Raw genomic sequence first — 21,880 nt, forward strand, 5'->3', positions numbered from 1 at the left:
TCTGTATAGCCCATTTATGTCCTATTATATTCCATGTACACCATAAAAAAGCCAATAGTCAAGTGGTGACAGAAAAATAGAAATGTATAATGCAGGTGAAACAAGATCTACAATAATGGCACCAAAGCACGTAGAGGAAAGTGGGCAGCGGTTGGCTCCAGAAGGACTGAAGAAAGAGATGAAAGAAAGGCAACAGGTAAGAAATAAAACGAAAAAGAGAGTTTAGATGAAGAGAAACTTTAAAGGAATGAAGAGAGACCAAATGAGAGATGAAATCTTTGTGCAAGACAGGTTGACCAGTAGACAGGCAACGGGGCACTCAGCATGACAATGACAAATAACTCCTCTCAGTCCATTCTCGCCCTGGTAGCAAAGAAAGAACAACATGTTCCTTCTTTACATCTTCTGAACCACTGATAATGGCATTTCTGTGTATACAGGAAAGGCAAGAAAGTGTCTGGTGGGGACAAAATAGACTTTATCCTCTTTCCGACTAGTCACACAACCATGTGTTGAGCCTTGACATGTTTAATTTACTTATAAGTCTCTACTTTTGGCTTCACATACAGTTATTAGTCTTCAGTGTATACTACCATTTAGCTCTGCTTTCTGAGCTTATCTTACTGCTGCAGCCTTATTAGTTACTGCAGATTAATGTTTAGGTTCATAAGCTGCTGATGAATATTTGAATACTTACATCTGGTCTTTATGCTTGCATGCATGTACAAAATACATGCATGCATACAATCCCTGCCCTGACATAAATATGTGCCAATGCTCAAAAGCATGCAAATGGTCTCCCAACTGCATTTTCTTTGAGCGGATTTTATGTAATGACTCATTAGCATAATGAGCTAATGAAAAAAGAAGAGAGTGAAAACCTCCTTGATGCATTAAGATGAAAATCAGTAATTGAGTGTAACATTCATTTTCTCTGTTTTCATCAAAAAGTTCAAAGAGTGGAACCACATAACATCCTACGTTCATTATCTTCCTTTCTCACACGATATCTGACTTTATGTGATATATTCTTTGTTCTTGTTTCTCTATCCTTATCTCTCGCTTCGACCACATTCTCTCATATTCTCTCTTTCTGTCCTACCCCTCCGTTTGGTTACTAAATCTACTGCATCTATCTTGGCTATGTTCACTCTTTTTTTCCTTTTCTTTTTTTCTTTAAAAGCAGCAGTCACCTTCAGGCAACACAAACCGAATCAAAACCCATCTGGGCTGAGCTGAATTAACAAGACCAGAGGCACCCAGAATCAATATGAGCATCCATAAGGAATTAATGGGGTCCCCTGAATAAAATCCAATCCACAGTTATGGAAGGCTGTAGGGTGCTTTGTATGCATGTCCTTATTCGTGTGTTTGTTGGTGCCTGTGGTGATGGGTAAGAACCCCAGCAGGAAATTAGTTAGCATTTTCTCCGGGCCACTGTGGTCCAGCCATACAGCTGATCACAATGCTGGCCTAAGAGTTGAACTTTGATAGTAAACAGGAGCACTGTAATGTGTGCATATGTGTGGAGAGAGGAAAAAGACAGAGAACAAAGTACGCAGAAAGTACAAGTCTCTATCTTTCAACTGTAACGAAAATCTGGGGGGGTTCTGCAGCACCCTGTTTTCTGTTACCTGTTTGGACACTCTCCCTCATGCTGAGGCAACTATTCAGACCTGTGGGTATTTATTTCATGACCTGTACACTGCTGGGTGGAGGAGGGTGCTTTCGGCAATATTGATTTTGTGTGTATATACGATGATGATCCGTCCGGCTTGAAAAAAATGCACATGTGGACAACTACCTGCCTGAGGTGTCAGACTGAAACTGGGTGTAAAAACCCACTGAGTTATTTCCTAAAAAGTATGGGGAAAAAAGGAAAAAAAAAAACAACTTGTTGCTCAGAGCTGGCAGATATGCTGTTATGTGTATTACTGCCCTTAATTTGACATTTCATTAGAAAAGCAGCTGCACAAATCACATAACCTTTATTTATCCACAAAAGCATTCACCTTTTGGCCAACAACCTGCTCAACATTCATAAATACACACATTCACAGCTCAGTAGTCACTGAAAGAGAAGAGAGCTTTTCTCATTAGCATCTCAAATTCTGGCCACAAGCCCAGTTTTTGAATCTCACAGCCAGAGCTACAGTCCTGTGCAATAGTCCTGAGTCACCCCTCATTTCTTTATATTTTGCTTCTAAAGAGTCAGACGTTCTTGTAATTTTGAAGTGAACAATGTTTCTCCAGGCTTTCTGTCTGCCTTTCAACACTTTTCTTTGGACATTAGCTGTTTGTTTAGTCCAGTCCTTGTATTTTACCATTGTTAGAGGAATATATGTTTTTTGTTTCCTGAACCACTTAACAATGTTCTATGAGGACAAAAAGAATCCCAAACTTAAAAGATGAACCAGCGTTGTGTCTACACATCAGGCAATGAATGACGAACCAGTTTAAATCGTATACTTAGGCACAGCCTGTTGCAAAAAGTATCTACAGCGATCAAGAGTATCTGAAAGATCCAGTAACAATCTGGCACAGGACCTGAGAGATGCATCTGGCCCTCAGATCCATCTGCTGTTTACTGAAGCTTCATCAGGAATGGTTTCAGTCAAAGGGTGGCTGTCAAGAAGCCAAGTACCTAGTACCATCAGGTTTTGATCCACCATGCAATATCATCTTGATCTTAAACACACTGCCAGTCATGGACACGTACACAGAAAAACACACAATTGAACATTGCCAGTCATGGATTGGCCTCCCTAGAGTCTGGACATCAACATTATTAAAGCAATGTGGGATTATCTTGACGGAACGGAACAAAAAGGAGCCAACACCTGGAGAATGTCCTTAGGACTTTGAATGTCCTTCAGGAATCCTGGCGAATTATTTCTGAAGACTAAAGAAATGACAAGAAAGCTGACTTACTGAGTTCAAGCTGTGTTAACAAATAAACGTAGTCATACCAAATCTCAACTTTCAAGCTTGTTAGAATTGCATGCATGTTTGAACATGTTTCAATAAATCATTGCACCTATTTCCTATTTCCCAATTTCTTTTGCTGATTTCCCTTTCATTTTGTTTGCTAAAAGAATATTTACAAATCACATTTGATTGGTGTCAGGCTAGTATGCATCAAACTATACTACTAAAACCCAAAAGTTTCTTAGAGCTTTTAAAGTCTTGTCTTGCCCTGAGGTTACTCTGGTAACAGCCTCTGTAATGTGACTGATTCTCGTAAGCTCACTTGAATCCTGATGTGTGCAGCAGGGTGAGGTACACCACATTCAACTGACTGTGATGTCTGTGAAAACAAAACCCAAAAAGAAAAGTGCAGCAAGGTGAAACAAATGTATCTGTGTGGCTAAGTGATGTGATGGGAGTCCATTTATTGTTCTTGTAACCAAATTCAAGGAAATTAGAACAGAACAGAGTGAAAATTGATTCAACATTAAATAGAAACACTGTAAGTTAAAACCCGATTGTATTTTATCCACTTATATCCACCAGGTAAAAAGTACAAAAAAAGTATATCATTTAAATTACAGGCTGACATACAGTGTATGGCCCAGCTACACACAACACCTAGAGAAGCTGCTCAGGCATGGAAGCCCATGCTATGAGAAGTGTGTGGTGCATAGTTTGTGTGCTGATGTTAATGCCAGGAGAAGTCTGGAACTCTACAGTCAATCAGCAGTTCATATAATGGAGTCCATATAGTGTAAGTAAGCACTTATCGGGGCGGGGTTTTGCTGTTGTTGTTGTTGTTGTTGTTGTTTTTTGAATATTCACTCCCCATACTGCACATATTCAATTTTTTTAGGTTTATTTACTATTCCTAACATTTCCTCAGCCAGCAAGGAGTGCAGAAAGGTGAATATGTTCAGCCATAGTGCATCAAGATGACTTTAAGCAAAGGAAAGACAGACAGAAATGCCATGTTTTATTCATTCCATTAATCTCATTGGTGTAGTGAAAAGCTGAATCACTCATTAAGATGGTTGGCAAGCACATAAACAGCAACGTGTATACATGCACAGGAATGCAAAAAAGAAAGAATAGAGTCAAGCGCCTTTAGAACTGGTCAGCTGTGAGATACAGTTAAGAAACCTGTGTTTCTAAGAAGAGTGCATTTTGAAATATACCTAGACAGCCTCCCAAGTCAACAAAAGTACCTTGAGCTGTCTAACGTTCCACCATAATTACAGATCTAATTATGCTAATAGTCTACAAACAAAGCTAAACAAGACATTAATTAGTAAGCCCTTTCACAGCAACATACCTTTAAATAACACGTCTGGCAGTGGTGCACTGAAAGTACATCTTTTTAGCAACAGTTGTGCAGCTCTTAGAAAACAAACTGTGGTCAGTGACCATTCACAAGAAAGAAGAAAGACACCTGAAAAGGGCAAAGAGTCTTTTCAAGTGGTTTCACAATTTAGATAAAAATAGCGGCATGTTTTTTAGACGCTTTGGCCTTTAAAAAAAAATAAAAAATGAAATACAAGACTGCTAAATGCTGTCTTTTCTTCTCTCCAGATTTGTGCCTCATTGCATGTAACTTGTGTTTTATGTCTTTCTGAACATTAAAACATCTCCTTTTAATGCATCGCTACAAGTACGCATGCAGTTGTTGGCATTCAGCATTTGTGCAAATTCTCATTCAGAGAAAAAAAAAAGCACAACCAAGTAATGAAAGTATTGTACTTTGAGCCATAGATCAACATGCCATGTAATAATGAGAATTTCTCTCTGCTGTTCTTATGAGATGTGAAATGACACGATGCATCATTAATCAGTATATCGCAAGAAAATGCAATCGTGCCTTGAGACAGTTAAATGACTGTTGCTGTTATGAGTAGTGCTAACTGGGAAAACACTACCGTGTCTGTTTCCTGGGATTGCGTCAGGTGTTGAAACCGGAGCAACGGGTGTGTGTGTGTGTGTGTGTGCGTCTGAGTGTGTGCAAAGTACAATACAATACAGCTTTTATTGGATGTGTCTGCCCATTGTCTGCAGCCAGTAACAGTGTGTGATATGTATGAAATCCACCCATTTAGTCTCTGCACGTTATGTGAGCAGGTGCAAAATCAGAACTAGAGATTTAGCTGAGGCTTTAAGACCCAATTACGATATTCAATATTTAATGTAGTGCAGTCTTGTTTTTGTATCAGTGTGGAAAACAGGTGACAACAATAAAGGTGAAGTGGAGGCAGAGAAAGTGATGACTGGACAAAATGTTTGCTTGCTGAAGTGAATTTGCACACTTTATTCCATTTTGTAGCCAGCAGCTGCTAAATGCAATTCAGCCTTTCTGTTCACTGTTAATGACATCAGAGACCACAGGCAACTTAGTTGGTTGGCGCCTTGGTAAACGAGGATTTGCACTGAAAACTCTGGGAGGCAAAAGGACAGATAAAAAGTAACTTTCGTGTCTCATCCAAGATCTGCAATCCGAAAAGAAAAAACAAAAATGCATGAGCAAGCAATCTCCATATCTGCCTCCAGGTCATTTTCATATTTCGTGGTTGATTATTTGTTCTTGTTACATAGGCACTCGGGCCGACTGCTGTGATCTGATTCTAGATCTGTACAAATTCATTACTCATCTTGGTTCTGTTTAATAAAAGCTACAGGCATGTCACGGCAAAAAAACATGTTCAAAAACCAATTTTATGATGAAAGTTTTGTTTGAAATTGAGATGATCTGCTATTTGTCGATCCTGACACCTGCTATTACAAACTGAATGCTAGCATAAAAATGTAGGCTTTAAAGTCTCTAAACTACAAAAGAAAAGGAGTTTTAATAGTCTAGACCCTGCACTTTAAAGGGGCCTTTGAAGATTAAGTTGTGGTGATATTTTTCATCATTTTCGGTTTCTTTTAAATTGATACTGCATTATAAACAGACCTCTCCAAACAAATCTTAAACTCGGCACTTCAAAATCAATGCAGAGGTGGTGATACTTTGAATTCTCTTATTAGTAGTGCAAGTCAAAAGACAAGATATATATGTATTTCCTTAGGAGTCAAAGTAAGAAGCTTACAAATGAAAACACCTTTTTTGCAGCATGGTCGGGGATGATAGTGATTTGAAGGACTTTAGCATCTCTTCTGCGACAGATTTTAACATAATAACAGGCCGAGAGATCGGCTGAAACCTCTGGTCACCAGTGTTGGGAAGGTTACTTTTGTATGAATGAATGTATTCCACTACAGATTACAGAATACATGCCCCAAAATGTATTCTGTAACGTGTTACGTTACTCAATGAGAGTAACGTATTCTGAATACTTTGGATTACTTAATATATTATCATGCTTTTTACAGCTACATGAATGTACCATTGCTGTGTGATTTATTACTATTACTGAAGGTCCGCGGCTCCGAACCGTAGTAGGGGGACCTCTGGCTAATACGTCCGGTTCGTGTCGGGCTCGTAGCTGAAAAATAGCTTTACTTTTTGTTGTGTGGGTCAACTTTGCTAGCGAGAGACAGAGAGAGGCGTTGAAAGGCTGCTCCAGAATTTACTGTTTCGGAGGAAAACACGAACACAGTGTACAGTCAAGTCTTGATAGCGTACTTACAACTGGGCTCGTCAGGCACTCTTTTTGGCTGCAGTGGTTATTATTATATTTACATGCTTCCAGCTCCCATTTCTGCTCGATGACAACTCGTACTTTTCCTTTTTCTCCCTCCCTCGCTCACAGACACACAATGGGTATGACCATTCTCCCTGCAGCACGGACTACACTACCAATGAGGCTACATTCTTTAGCGCTATGTCTGTAACACTCTGCCTATTGCCTTTATATTAAATCATTTTTAAAAAAAGATTTCCTCATTATGAGACGCGAGATTGAGACACGGGCATTAGGGCCTCTTAATGCGTGTTTTGTTTGGGTTTCCACCGGAGTTTTGGAATTACCAAAAATGGACAGACAAGGAGGAGACAGAGGTGTCGTTTGGTCTTGCTTCCCTGAATTGCCAGGGAGCACAGCCGTTTATTTTCCAACAGAAACACACCACCGCTAACCAAACTGCTCGGCATAGCTTAGCACAACAACAACAACAACAACAAAAAGGCGCTCTCTCACCCAGGAAACACACAGTCGCAGAGAGAGTGCGTCGCCCTGTAACCATGGCAACCGTAACGCTGCCGCCTGGAACAACCAATGACTGTAGAAAGCAGTCATTGGGAACAACAGAACGTAGCTGTCAAACAAAACCCAAACAGTCCTGACCCGCGACAATATGAAACAGGAAAATACCGCCGTGTAATCCATTTATTTCAACAAAGTAACTGTATTCTAAATACCACCTTATTAAACGGTAACTGTAACGGAATACAGTTACTCATATTTTGTATTTTAAATACGTAACGGTGGTACATGTATTCCGTTACTCCCCAACACTGCTGGTCACTATGGAAAAATGTGTATTAGAGTGTGCTTCACCAAAAACCTACTTATAATTTCTTTGGTTACTAGCAGGTTGTGGTGGTTGTCAGTACTTAGCATAGAACGTCAACACTCATCAACTGTTTGTTGAGCTACAGTGAACCTGTGAAAAGTGGGACAAACACGGGAAATAGAGATCGTTGCACCCTTCAAAATGTTTTCATTTCAGCGCTATAGTGTGCACCGCGTGTTTCACAGTTTCACTACTGCTCAGCAAGGATCTGCAGACAAGTTGGTGCCTTCCATGCAAGCTATGGGTGCAGCAGTGTATATCTCTTTGTAACCATTTTTCATCTACCAACCACTAGCTAACCATTTGGGGAACAGACATTTTTTATAGTGATCTACATATGGTTGCCCGGAGTGTTGCTGACCGACTAATCTCTTGGTCTCTGTGACTGGGGCATTAGCAATCAATTTCACAGACAGCGAGCAATCCCCAACAACCACTTGCTGACCTGCCAAGCAATATAACTTGCTAAGCAGTTGCTAGCCCTGAGTGATTGGAGTCTTTAAAAGGCAATTATGAAATAACTTTATATCGCACTATTATATTATACTGTTTAGTTATACAAAAGTAATATAACTATTCACATTGTGAAATGACTGCCGATGTTTTGACTGACTTTCTTCCTGACAGCTAAGGAGCTACTGGCTGTATCGACGGCCATTTTTCAAGTCTGCTTTGTGGGACTTCTTCACGATTACATGCGTGATTATCCATAATATTCAAAATTGCAATAAATATTAACATACCTACTTACTTTAAAATTAAAATCCTTCTCTACACAAGAAGGATTAAGATTACAACATGGGGGGGGCGCTGTATCTTTTATCCTACTATTTTCATGATATGAAATAAAATTAAAAAAAATTGGGAACAGCAAAACCTCTGAAATGCATGTTTCACTGCCTTGCTAGTGAAGCGAGTTCCTTGTCTAATACAAACATAAAGCAATACATGAAATCATCGAGGTGAGACTAATGCAAGAATGCCAACTGGCTAAATGCTTTGATGGATGCCTTCATAGACCAGTGTGCTGGGCAGATTTTCTACATGCAGTGATTGATGGCAACACAGCTGACAGACAGACTAATGATGTGAACAAGCTCCTTAATTAAACATCAATTTGCAGCACATATTCAATTCCCTCCTTCTAAACTCTCAACAGCTAGCAAGTATTTTACTCTAGCTTTCTTTTCTTCTCAACCACCACCTGACGCCCCCATCCGCCTTTCCTTTTCTGTAGGCAAATTGGCTTATAAAAATATATGAGAAGGAAATTTATTTATGAGCCCTGGAATGATGCAACCTAAGTTCAGATGTTCATGAATACATTTACATAAAGGTTGTTTAATTAGCTTTTCTCTCATTTATCAACGATGGCTCAAAAACATCACAAAGATGACAGCATAGAGTGATGCTGCCCACACACACCATAATTCAGAGACATTTATGAATCAATATTGTTAAAATATAAAACTACCACTCTGCTTAAATGCGTTTCTCATATTTCTCATATTTCTTAACATACAAAAACCATGCAAACCATATTTGACTGGCTTAGATCTTTGAGGCTAATCTACCAAGGAAGACATGGCTAATCAATAAGAAAAAAGAGCAAATGAGCATCAGACAGAGATCTGCTCTACATGATTTGACAACAGAGCACTGAAGCCAAGGCTTGTGTCAATACACTGCTGCATAAATACCAGTCAGTGGCTTCAAGCCTGAGTGCAAGTATGTGTCTGTGTTTGTACAATTACATCTAAGAGTGTGTGCGCCTGTGTGACTGTGTTTGTTTCATAACTAGTGCCTCGTGTGTGGGATCGAAGCTTGATGTCAAATGTTATTTGACACATGTCTGTGTAGACTCTTCAAATTTACTGTATTGATCCAACAACAAATAAAGAAGATGCATAGATGAATAGAAAAGTATATCTGTTTAAAAGTTATCAATACAAAACAGATAGAATAAGAGATAAAGAACTTTGTTAAAAGTCCCATCACCAGGCTGGCTTTAGGGTGGATGACTAGATGAACAAGTTCCTAAAAAAGACATTTCAACCTCACTACAGTTTGGGAAGCATTCTAATAGCTGAAGTCTCAAAAATAACTTATTAATAATTGCACCTTCGTGCAGCAATGCTAACATTTTTAGAAGTCAATTACCTGATCAGAGTTTACTCGAGCAGCAACCTGTGTGAGTGAAAGGGTGAGGGTGACATGTCAAGCATGAAGTGACATGAACTGCACTTCCTGGAAGAACAAGCCAGAGCTGGCTCCAAAAACAAGTAAATCCCCAGAGACCTCAGTGTTAAAATATTTTTTGTTGTTGTTGGTGGTGGTGGGTTTTTTAATTGCAGATTGGCAAATTGGCTCTTAAAGCTGTACTGGAAATGTCTTTAGTTTATGTAATAATCACATCACTTTAGTAATAGTAGTAACACTTTCTGTACTTAGTATAGAAAGCTCACTCTTGACATCAGTTGTATGCATGTGGGATGTGATCACAAGTGGGGCCCAAGTTTTATTGGAGCCACTATCAGGGACAAACAGAGACTGCAGCGTGTTGTGCGCTCTGCTGAGAAGGTGATTGGCTGCAGACTCCCATCTCTGCAGGACCTGTACACCTCCAGGACACTGCGGCGTGCAGCCCGGATCTCAGCTGACCCTTCTCACCCTGGACACAGTCTGTTTGACCTGCTCCCCTCAGGCAGGAGGCTCCGGTCCATTCGCACCAGAACCTCTCGCCACAAGAACAGTTTCTTCCCCTCTGCTGTTGGACACATGAACAATAACCACATGATTGTCCCCGCCACTAACACATGACCCTACGCTGTGTCACTGCATCATTTCATGTTTGGCACTGATCACCACCTGCACTCATGTATATATCTTTCTATGTAGCACTCATAATTCTTATTCTCATGTATATATCTCATGTATATCTCATGCACATATCTTTCTTTCTACATAGCACTTTAATTCTTATTGTCTGCACTGAAGCACCGCAGCAATTTCCTAATGTTGTAAACCTCAACATCTGGCAATAAACCCATTCTGATTCTGATCTGATTCTGATTCTGATTATTGCACCTTCACAGCAGACTCGTTTTCCCCTTGAGGGCTCTGGACATCCTGTTGCAGAGGAGATGACGGTTGGTCGGAACTGTTCCTAGACTGAAGAGATAAGGATTTCTCAGGATTTGTTTGGGAGGTATAAAAGGGTTCAGGGTGATGTCTTTCCCTCAGAAAAACGGGTTAGGTGTGTGATCTGAACGTTTTTCTCCACTGCAGTGTTTTTCTTTTCTTTTCTAATAAACCTCACTTCAAAAGACACGCTTGTTTGTTGGTTGCAGTTTTATTAAAGATTTTCCATAACAAATCATAAAAGGTGTTAAGGTTTTCAAGGAGTCGGGCATCTGACTGACAGGCGGCCTTCAATGCCACTAATTTTTGTCACTGATTAGGACTCTCTACCCAGTTTGTGTCGGTGCCTTTTGGAGTATTTTGTATTGCAATTATCTCAAGTTGTAAATCTTGCTGTGTCCACTCTAAAAAATCAGAAGTTGAAAACTCAAAACATCAAACAACTTGAGTCAATACTTGAGTTCTGACTGTTGTTGATTTTACAGGAGTTCTGGGAACTTTTCTTGTTAGGGTAACAATAACATTTTTGGTTTGGTGGAGACTTTTACACAAGATATATTTCTTGATCACTCTTATCCAGCTTTTGGACCACCACACCTGCTTGTGACCACCTAGCATGACCTTGAGTTTGAGTTGCCTCCTAGTTGCAAAACAAGGACTTTTAGTGTTTTAGGCAAACATGTTGACTCTTACACTATTGAAACCTATACGCAAACCTTTCAAGGATATTAATGTTGCTTGTACTGTAACTAAGGAAATGTAAATAAATAAAATGAAGAGGCCACAGCTCATATTTTTCCGTAATGTAAGGGTTAGCACATTCACCTCACAAGTATAAAGATCCTTGTTAAAACTGTGAGAAAACACACAGCCAACTCCAGGTTGGGGAGGGTGTCACAAGTAACTGTCAAGTCCCTGCTGGTCCCAACCCAGGATAAAATAAAGGATTGCATGTGGGGTCAGAATTTCGCCCAAACCAATCATGCAGATCAGTCTGCTGTGTAAAGTAAGGGGGCCAATGAAAGGCAAAATGATGCAAAGCTTTCTGTGACTGACACAAAAAGTGTTTTGTTTAGTTAATGTGGCAGAGTTTGGTTTGTAGCTCAGCTGCAGGTGTCATGGGAGGCTGAGCTCCATCACCTAATCACCCGTCTTATCCTTCTCAGGTTTGCAAGAGTGCTGGAGCCTATCCCAGCTACCATAGAGTGAGAGGCGGGGTACACCCTGGACACGTCGCCAATCTGTTGCAGGGTTAACACAGAGAGACAGACAACAATTCACTAATTAAGCTAACTCTACTAACTACATGTCTTTGGACTGAGAGAGGAAGACAGAGTACCTGAAGAAGAATTCATGCAAACATTCATGTTTTCTATTTTTTCATCTTTTTCTTTTAACAGCATGTTTTTTTATCAAATGAGTAAACACAGTAGAAATTAGATGAAATACACTAAAACCTTTGTGTTCATTACACTGCTTGTGTGCATAAGCTTGTTTAGCCATCTCCTTACTAATGTCACAGGCTTGCCTGTTCTCGGTAATTGACTTGCTAAACTCAATATCACTGTTACTTTTACCGGCAGAAATAGCACCAGAGCTCAAATGAGCAAGCATTTATTAGATATGTGGCATTTTGATCCTGCTGCTGCTCCTATTCTCATCTTTCCCCTCTCTCTTCTCAGACCTGCTGTCAGGCTGCAGTGAGAGTGTTGTCTGTTTTATAAAGAGCAATTCGTAGCAGAGCACCCTTTTTCATGAATAATGTGATGCCATTGACATATGTGGCTAATATATATTACACTCTACATTATTGCTGGTATATATTACTGCTGATGGTACACACAGCTAATATAAATTATTCATTGGTCATTATTCATATCTTGCTGAATCACTGTCCTGGCATAACTTGGCTATGCACACTAGCCCTTCCTCTCTCTCCTCAACTTTTTAAATTTCCTTCCCTTCTTTTGATCTCTCTCTTGCCCAGCTTTCACTTGACATATAAACAAGAATTTCATGAATGTTTTTTTTTGTTGAAGGGATGTGTGCTTCATGTCACCGGACCTTCTCCCTTCCCACCCTTGAACAAGCACATTTATAAACACACTATAAAACACCGAAAGGGGAAAGCTGTGGAACAAAAGAGGCAGGTGGCAGAGAAAGAGCACAGTAAAGCTAGCGAGACAGCAGAGAAAATATATCAAACAAAACAGAAGGATGGTGGGGGCTAAAAATAAAAGCTGGAGTGAAAGATGATAGATAGACTTTAGGTTTATAAAAGCAAGGTCAATAAACAACAGAATAAGAGACGTGAATAGCTTTAAACGACAAATACATTGAATATAATGCTCTGACACACAAACATACTTGCTGTTAGTTTTTATATTTACAGTGCTGGTATTTGTGTCACACAATCAGAAACAAGTTTGCTGTGAATCTGGATCAGTAATATGATTAGGTGCATTTGATTCAGCTGGGTGACATTAGCACTATTAAAACTTCTCAGTTTTCCAAGACCTGCATGGGGGGGGGGGGGCAGTTTTAAAAACTTGGGCCTAATTTTTATAGTGTTGACCTTCATTCTTATCAGCTGTGTCAGTACTAAGCAACTACTGAAGAATTGAGAAAATGACAACGACACAAAAACTTTGAGAAATGGACAAAAAAATACAGAAAAATGGCTGCTGTAAAATTAAATTGCTGATGGTTATATACTTAGAAACAGTATGACATAGATTATATAGGTAGCAAACAAGTGGGCAGGTAGCTAAAAAGAGAGAGAAAATCTCAGACTTCCACTTGTCTGGAGAAATATAACAATGTTAAAATTAGGCACATGCTGTCTCAGAGATAATGAAGAAAAAGGAAAAAATGCGTTGACTAGTTCTAGTCTTGACTATTGTAATTAAATATTATCTTATAAAAGAAGCATCCCTTCTTTTAAAAGTTTCTTGAAAAGCTTCCAGTTAATCCAAAATACTGCAGTGACAGTACTGCCAGGAATGAGAAAGAGACACTTTTTCCCCACCATTAGCTTCTCTTCATTGGTTCCCTGTTAAATCTATTCATCCATCCATTCATTTTCTTCCGCCTATCCAATTCAGGATGGCAGGGGGGCTATAGGCTTTCTCAGCTGCAATAGGATGAGAGGGTACACCCCAGAGAGGTCGCCAGTCTGTCCCTGTTAAATCCAAATCATCACATGCAGACTCTACAGTACTATATCGTCCCAGCTGAAGACTTTGTTCTAAGATAGCAGGCTTGCTTGTGCTTCCAAGAGTTTCCAGAAGTAGAATGGGAGGGAAGAGCTTTCAGCTCTCAGGTCTCTTTCCTGTGGAACCAGCCACCATTTCATATTCAAGAGACAGACACTCTTTCTACTTTTAAGATTAAACTTAAAACTTTACTTTTTTGATAAAGCTCAGAGTTAGCAACATCACATTGCCCTGAAGCATCCCTTCTTTATGCTGCTATAGGCTCAGGCTGCAAGGGGACTTCACATGATATACTCAGCATTTTTCTATTAGTCTTCTCTTTTTACTCCCAATGCATTGCTGCTGCATGTCTTTAAATTGTGTCTTCACTCCCATAGTTTGTCTTGTCTCACTATGCTTTCTTCCCTTTCTTTTCTTTTCTCTCATCCACCAACTAGTCACAGCAAATGACTGCACCTCACTGAGCCTGGTTATGCTGGGGGTTTTAGTTTAAGAGGGAATTTTTCCTTCCCATCGTTGCTTGTTGAGCATGTGATTGTTGGGGTTTCCTCTCTAAAACTGGAGGGTTTACCACACAGTAAAGAGGCAACTGTTGTGCTGTGATTTGGCATAAATAAATAAACTTGAATTGCATTATAACCTCATGTCAATTTTGTCTTTATAGTTTATGTCCAAAACTCACTTCTGCATCTTTCCATTTTCTTCCATAGACAGACAACCATTTGTGCTCACATTCACGCCTATGGTCAGTTTAGAAGCGTCATTTAACCTAACCAAATGCATGTTTTGGGGCTGTGGAGAAAGCCACAGTACTCAGAGACAAATCACGCAACCAGTCAGCTAGTGGCTTCAAACTCAGGACCGTCTTGTTGTGAGGCAACAGTATTAACTTCTGCATCATCGTGCTGGCCAACATCTCAACTCATGACATGAACATGTTGAGGTAACAATGATCATACAAATACATTATATTTTATGTGCATACTCCTGCCTCCTAGCCACATTTTTTCATTAGTGGACTTTTTTTTCCTTCCTCTACAATGAGATTTGGGTCTCATCAAGATGGATTACAGTTTGTGTGAGGCTGTGATACAACAGTGGCAAATGTGCAGTTCTCTACTTATTTATCCAATGCCAAAGTAGTGGCTATGATTGCAGCTCACCCATACAGTTTCTCAGTATAAGAATCGAGGCACATGTTACAAGCATGCTCTCTATCGTAGGACTGCAAGTCATAAATCAGCTACCACATATGCACACAGAGTGCATCATTGAGAGCTATAGATAACCATGTCCTCTGCAAGAAAATGAAAAAGGATCATTTCACTGCAGCTAAATGACACTTCATCTCACCTACTGAAAACTAATGTTGGAAGGAGTCATATAGCACTGTCTGTTGCTGTCTCTGTCTCACAGTCTGCAATCTGTCTGTCTGTGCCTGTCTGTCTCTAATTGTCCATCAAGCTCTCCATCTGTGCTCGTCTCCATCCTTCAGTCTGTTCAGTCCTTAGGCCTTTTCACAGGGGAGGGAACAGTTTATTCAGCCTGTGAGCCTAATAACTCTCCTTCCCCATCGACCTCGTTAGGATATGGTCTATTTGTAGTGAGTGAACATGTGTTTGTACGCAAGGGTAAATGTGTGCATGCTGGGCTAAGTCAGGATCTCATTAACTTCTGGAATGGTACTGTGTTTCTCCCACAGACAGACACATGCACACATCGCTAGTGTTGGATGAAGGCTCTGTGTCTTTAAAAGCATGACTTTTGTACCAAGTAAGAAAAGCATTCATGCATTCAGAAAACAAGGGCATCAAACTAGCCAAGGAGCCTTTAGAAGATAAATTCCTCATCAACAATACTCTATAAAGTATTAATTATTTATGTTAAACTGAGGAAGTATAAAGCTGTGTGTGTGTGGTGTGTGCAAGCATTTGATAATCCTCTGTGTTTGCCTATTAAGTAGGAAGGAAGTTAGAGCATAACCTTCATTAGGCAGCTGTAAAAAAAGCTACAGCATTATGGTAATTTTGCTAATCAGGAAAACGGGCGAGAGATGAAACTGTTATTCTTTTGTTTTTTTCCCCCTCACAGAGTACTATACATGCATCTTTTTAAGCTTTTCAGGCTTCTTCTCACCTGGGTAAGAGTTTTGGGCTCTCTTCACTGTGCCCCAGCAAATTCTTATAGATGTGACCTCTAGTTGTTTAAGATACTGAGGCATAAACTTCCAATGTATCAATATTTCTTATAATCAAGGTCTTTTCCAGGTGTAATGTGAGGCAGAGGGAACTCCAGGAAATCACAATATTTTATAAATTCAGATCAGTTCTCCATTTATTGCACATTTATATAATTAAAAATTGGTTCTAATAATATACCTGGTGTGTATTCATTGAATTGTGCTTTGCTTCATAGGGTTTTAACTACCTGCATTTGCACAGCGGGCTTTGCCCTCATTTAATAGAGATAAAACATCTCTGAATGAGTTTTCCTGGACCCATTAAAAACAGCATGCATGCAACTATAACTTCACATAAAATAATAATAAGCTAATATAAGGAATGAAAGTAGAAACTACACAGCTGCATAAAATATATATTATGTATTGCTTTGCAAATAAATACTACATAGACTAAGATATTACTTTTATTTGCCATGTTTACAGTGTAAACAATGCAGTAGATTAATTTTCTGGCCATACAAATTAGGATGAGAACAAGAGGCTGCAAGACGGTGAGAGTGTGCAGAGGAAAGGCAGGCTCAATTCAGAAAAAAAATAACATAATTTAAAACTGTTATTGATTTGCAAAGGGAGAAAATAATGTCAGACTGGACTCCTACAGGCAAAAATAATATTGTTATTTCCATCTCCGATAATTTATACTCGGAAGTATGGCTCTATTCTGGGACCTCCTCACTCTTCCACATGCTGAACCTGAAAGCCAGAGGCAGGGAGACCAGCAGCAGGAACCTGTATGGGGCAGACTTCAGTGACACATGCATGACATTGATTGGGTCAGAAACAGCATGAACAGCAGCTGGAGTCAAGATGGATTGCAAAATGGTTTGTAGATATGCAGAATCTGTAAGCAAGCTTGCCAATTAGACAGGTAGAAGGCTACTGCGTTTGACCTGAACTTATGCTAGGCTAAGGAATTCAAAAACCCACACTGAGACAGCATTACTGATTTTCACCTTTTCAACGTTGACAAAAAAAATAACACTTTAAACTTGGATTTTATAGAAGAGAAAGAAATGACAGATGCAAGAAATGGAAAGACGAAAAGACAGACAAGGCGAGATAAAGAAGTTTGATGGCTGACAAAGTAGAGAACGATAACAAACCGGTATCATTCCCTTGAGAGTGACACAAGTCAAAATCCACTCAGACAGAAAGGCAAAGAAATCAGAAGTATAGAAATCAACAGGATAACAAATGTCCAACTGTCCACAGTGCACTTTAATTCTTCTGAGTGTACCTGAGGCTTACAGCTCTAGTCAACATCCACTGCTATGAACAAAGTCTGATGGCGGCTGTGGACAGAGATGCTAGTGGTTGTGCTACCATATCTTGTTTTATTAAACATTGTTTATGTTTTTGCCTATTTTAATGTACGTTTCTCCATATGAAAGCAGAGAAATGATCTAGAATGTATGAAAACTTTAGAGATTCATGTGGAAATTAAGAGATTCACCTCCAAGAGCATTACTGTATGTATGAAGGGAGAAGTGGGTAGACTCGCTCTATAGATCTGCATTTTGTCATGCATTTTATCTCAGTGTGTGTATTTCAGCCTTCTTCACTATGGTGCCACATTACTCCAAATCCTGCTCAGATCCAGTCTACCTGGCAAGTCAGTTTGAAACAACAACCAAATGCTAAACGCCAAATGGATTTTCTGGGTCATTGACACTGCCTGGTCCTGCTGTGTTTGGTCTAGCTTTAGCAGCTGTGACAAAATGGCATCTTTAGAAAGACGTGCGATGAGTGTGCCTACTTGGGTTAGAAACAGAAAAAGAACACGCATGTTTTAAAGTAACACACATATAGTAAGAAATGTTGCATTTTCCTTCTTGATGATCTACAAGCAGTATGCATGGGAGTTTCTGGCCATGTAAGCGTGTAGTCTTATTTGTGATCTGGTGTCTGCCTAAATCAGTTTGCCCTGAAGCATTAGTTTTACCTAAATGTATGCCTTCAACAGAGCACACTTTTATTCCAGCATCCGAGTTGTCGGCTGATGTCCTCATGAGCCATGTCTCAAAAAGAGGCTTTTTACACTCAGCAGCCTGAGTGCCTTGGATTTCCCCTTTTTTGTATACTTACTATTCTCTTCATGAAAGATGAAATGATGAAAGCTGAAAGTTGTGGTAATGCACTCTAAATAAATCATTAAAATGCATTTATTGGACTGAAGAACCGATGTCTGGCTGGTCGTAGTAGCTTTAGCAGCAAATCACTGGATATCATGTAGCTACTATGATGCTACGTATGTTGTTTTACATTATACAGTAGGCTGGGGATATTTCTATGAAAAATGCATCATCTTCATGTAATTCATTTTGTACTGACAATAATAAAGGAAACAATATCTCCCAGGTTAAATTAAGAGAGTAGAGAAAGGAAGTAAAGAGAAAATGACGCAAGAGTGATTAGGTGATGGGGCTTCATTTTCTTTATTTGTCAACGGCCTCTTTCTGACAAAAGCCATTTTTCTTTTATGCAGCATAATACAGCAAACAAATGCTGCTTGGGTTATAATGTAACTGAACTACTCAAGCTGTTCCATTGCACAGTACTTCACTGCTAAACCTCAGAGGAATATGCTGTAATTTTTGCACACTCATTTGGAGCAATTAAATGTGCAGCAAAAAGACTAAATACAAAGACGAAATGAGTGCTTTTATAAAATATAATACAAATACTTAAAAAAGGATTTATTAGAACCATGCATATAACTTTAAAATATGGCAGACATATTTGGTTTACTTTGATTACACCAATATATAGAGCAAGTCATGGATAATAAATATTGCTTGATAAATGGACGTGAATATTGAGTGTATTATATAATATTATATTACAGTATATTTCTATTTAACCACGCAGCTTGAAAGAAAGGTAGATTAGAAATGTAGGAGTTAAGTTAGAGGTCAAATGCAACATGATATTCGGATGCAAACTATAATGTGATATTTGTAAACCATGTATACCAGTATCATTTCCAGAATGTTTCCAAGTGCAGTAGAATTTTAAGCACAGTTTTAAAGATAAAAGTCATTTTATGAAAGTTTCACCTTATTTGACCTTGACAGAGAAGTCATAAGTGCAAAATCACGTGATATTTAGAATCACCATATATCATTCCCTATATGCATAAAAAAGTGCAGTAAGAAACATGGTTCTATATAGCTCTATCTATCATTATTATCATTTGGACCTCCAGGTCGAGCTACTGACCCTGAAGGAGAGGTCAGAGGTCAAATGTGACATGATGTTTGAAATCTTTATATGGTACTTTCTATATGTTGACAATAAACACCACACTTGGAAGAATCATAGTTTCTAAATTACAAGGATTTTTGTCAATTTTTAACTGACAATCCAGTAAACTGACCTTGAAGACCTTGGAGAATGTAAACTAAGTTTGGATGGATTGTTAACACGAGCCCATGCTAAACCCCTACAAAGTTTTACCAGAATTCAAAAAAAAGAAAACGAAAACTTTGAGCTGTCATGTTCGCAGACACACACACACAACCAAAAACATAACCTCCGTGGCAGAGGTAACTATTTTGGAGTCCATCATGGATTTTCAACCTCCTCTGATAATACATATGTGATGATGACTATTCTCACTCTCAAATGAACACCATCAAACACTCCAGGTCATCACCTCATCCAATCTTTTAAGATTAATAGGTTAAACCTCAAGTTCTTCAGACTCAGAACTGTTTAATTCCCGTATCCTTTTCAAGTCTTACAATCTACAATTAATTTGCCCACACCCACTTATCATATTTCCCATGTTACTTGAATATCTTATTATGCTATCTTTGTCACTGTTTGTGTAATTTGTTTCCAGCTGCATTTTTCAGTTTCTCTAACTGTTAATTTTCTGTTGACATCATCTCACCGCTCCCCCACTCCCAGCCCAATCACGTGCAATAATCACATACATTTCCACATCCTCCCATCAGCTGTCTCACAACAGTGACCTTGAGCAGCAGGCTGCTGATTGGCTTCTGTGTTGATGATTTGGAGGTCACAAACCCCAGCACTTGGAATTAATGGACTCTGCTTCATGACTACAGGGCCCTCGACACATAGATGCCCACATACACAGATGCCACGGCTAGTAATAGACGGTCAATGGGAGTCACAGCCCTTACAAACTTAATTATGTGAGCCAATGGCAGGCATCAGCCAGGGAGTAGTCGCTATGACACACACATAAACATACAGACCCGATCACGGCAGCACAGAGATATACCTACAGGTCATGTCCACTGGCATTGCTAACTCTTCTAAAAAGTATAACACTTTAGCCAGTGACAGGTGTAGGCAGTGAAAAAGTGCACACACAGCACCATCTGGATCACGTGCACACGAATGTGACGACAGCACAAGACAAAAATCAGCTGTAGCGTTGGGTCGTTTGTAAAATAACAAGCTGCAGACAATTTGGACTAGGACTGAAAAATGCAGGTCAAACCACCATAAATCATATAAAAGCAATGCAAAAAAACAAAAAAATGACACCAAGAAGTGCTTATTACAGAACTAATACCCATATATACCCTATGCACAAACACACAAAACAAAACGCACCGAAGAGAGTGCACTGCCACATTTACAAGCACATACTCCAACAACTATTTAATTTCCCTTCAAGCTTCGAGTACACAAACAGTTGCTCTTGTTGAGCTATATTGCTTCTTAAATCCCAACAGCTAATTTGATCTGGGGTTTAAGGTTACTTATTACAGCCAGCAGTGCACTCCACAATATATATATATACACACTAATTAGAAGACAGTATTTGTCTCTGTTGACAGACTTTCAGAGCTACGATGTTCTAATGAAGACTTATTCAATCTAATGTGATGTGCTTAATCAGCTGGCAGATGTAATATGAAAAGCTGGGCCTGCTTTTAGGATAAACTGGTTTCCCTGAAAACTGTCAGTCTGGTGTGCCTAGTTATTGTTTTACGCTGTACCAAAATAAGTAGAATGTCACAGGCTGGGTCTCCGACCCAGCACTCTGAGTTTTCTTTGTATTTTTTGATATGTTATTAGTTTGTGTTATTTCCTATTTGCCTTTAGTTTAGGCAGTTATTGTTCCTGGGTTTTCTATGTTTTGGGGTTTTCTATTTATTTCATCACGTATTAGGTCTGTTAAGTTGTGTTGTCATTTCCTGTTTTATTCTGACAATGTCATGTGTTCTTTGTTCATTGTATTTAGCTTTCCTCTCCTGGTCCTGTCATTAGGTTTATGTCTGTCAGCTGTTTTCCCCCATGTGTCGCCACTTCCCCTGATCACCTCATGTCTGTATTTAAGCCTTTTGTTTTCTTCATGCCATTGTCAGTTCGTCTGTTTATCTCACCAGAGTTACAGTCATAGTCATAGTCATAGTCTTAGCCTGTTTATTTTCCACCTCAATCATAGTTATAGTTTTTGGTCTTAGTACCTTTAGTGTTTTGTTTCTTAGTGTTTTTCCAGCTTAGTGTTTTGTTTCTTAGTGTTTTGCCTGTTTGCTTTGGTCTCTTGGTTCATTTCCTGTCGTCATCGCAATAAAGGTTCACTTTTCTGTTAATCATTACTATTCCTCGTCATCATCTGCTTTTGGGTCCTGTTTCCGCACACATCGGCGCACCCCGCCGTGACATAGAATGACACTGGTTATGACGCAAGGAGGTAGCCGATGCAGGGATAAAGGAAGACAAATTATAGCTGACCTTCTGCTACACTTCTCAGAAAGTAAAACTTACAAGCTCGTATAGATCTGTAGAATTACAGCTAAACAAAACAATCTGTTATACCCTC

General features: G+C 39.3%; 1 protein-coding gene across 5 annotated transcripts in view; it reads right to left on the reverse strand.

Annotated features, from left to right (window-relative positions):
* Positions 1-21,880, reverse strand: part of grm8a (glutamate receptor, metabotropic 8a) — a 334,910-nt gene that overhangs the window by 61,592 nt on the left and 251,438 nt on the right. The gene's annotated exons all lie outside the window — the stretch shown is intronic.

The sequence above is a fragment of the Astatotilapia calliptera genome, chromosome 17 (genome assembly GCF_964374335.1).
Source record: "Astatotilapia calliptera chromosome 17, fAstCal68.1, whole genome shotgun sequence".
In the NCBI taxonomy this organism is placed as follows: Eukaryota; Metazoa; Chordata; class Actinopteri; order Cichliformes; family Cichlidae; genus Astatotilapia; species Astatotilapia calliptera.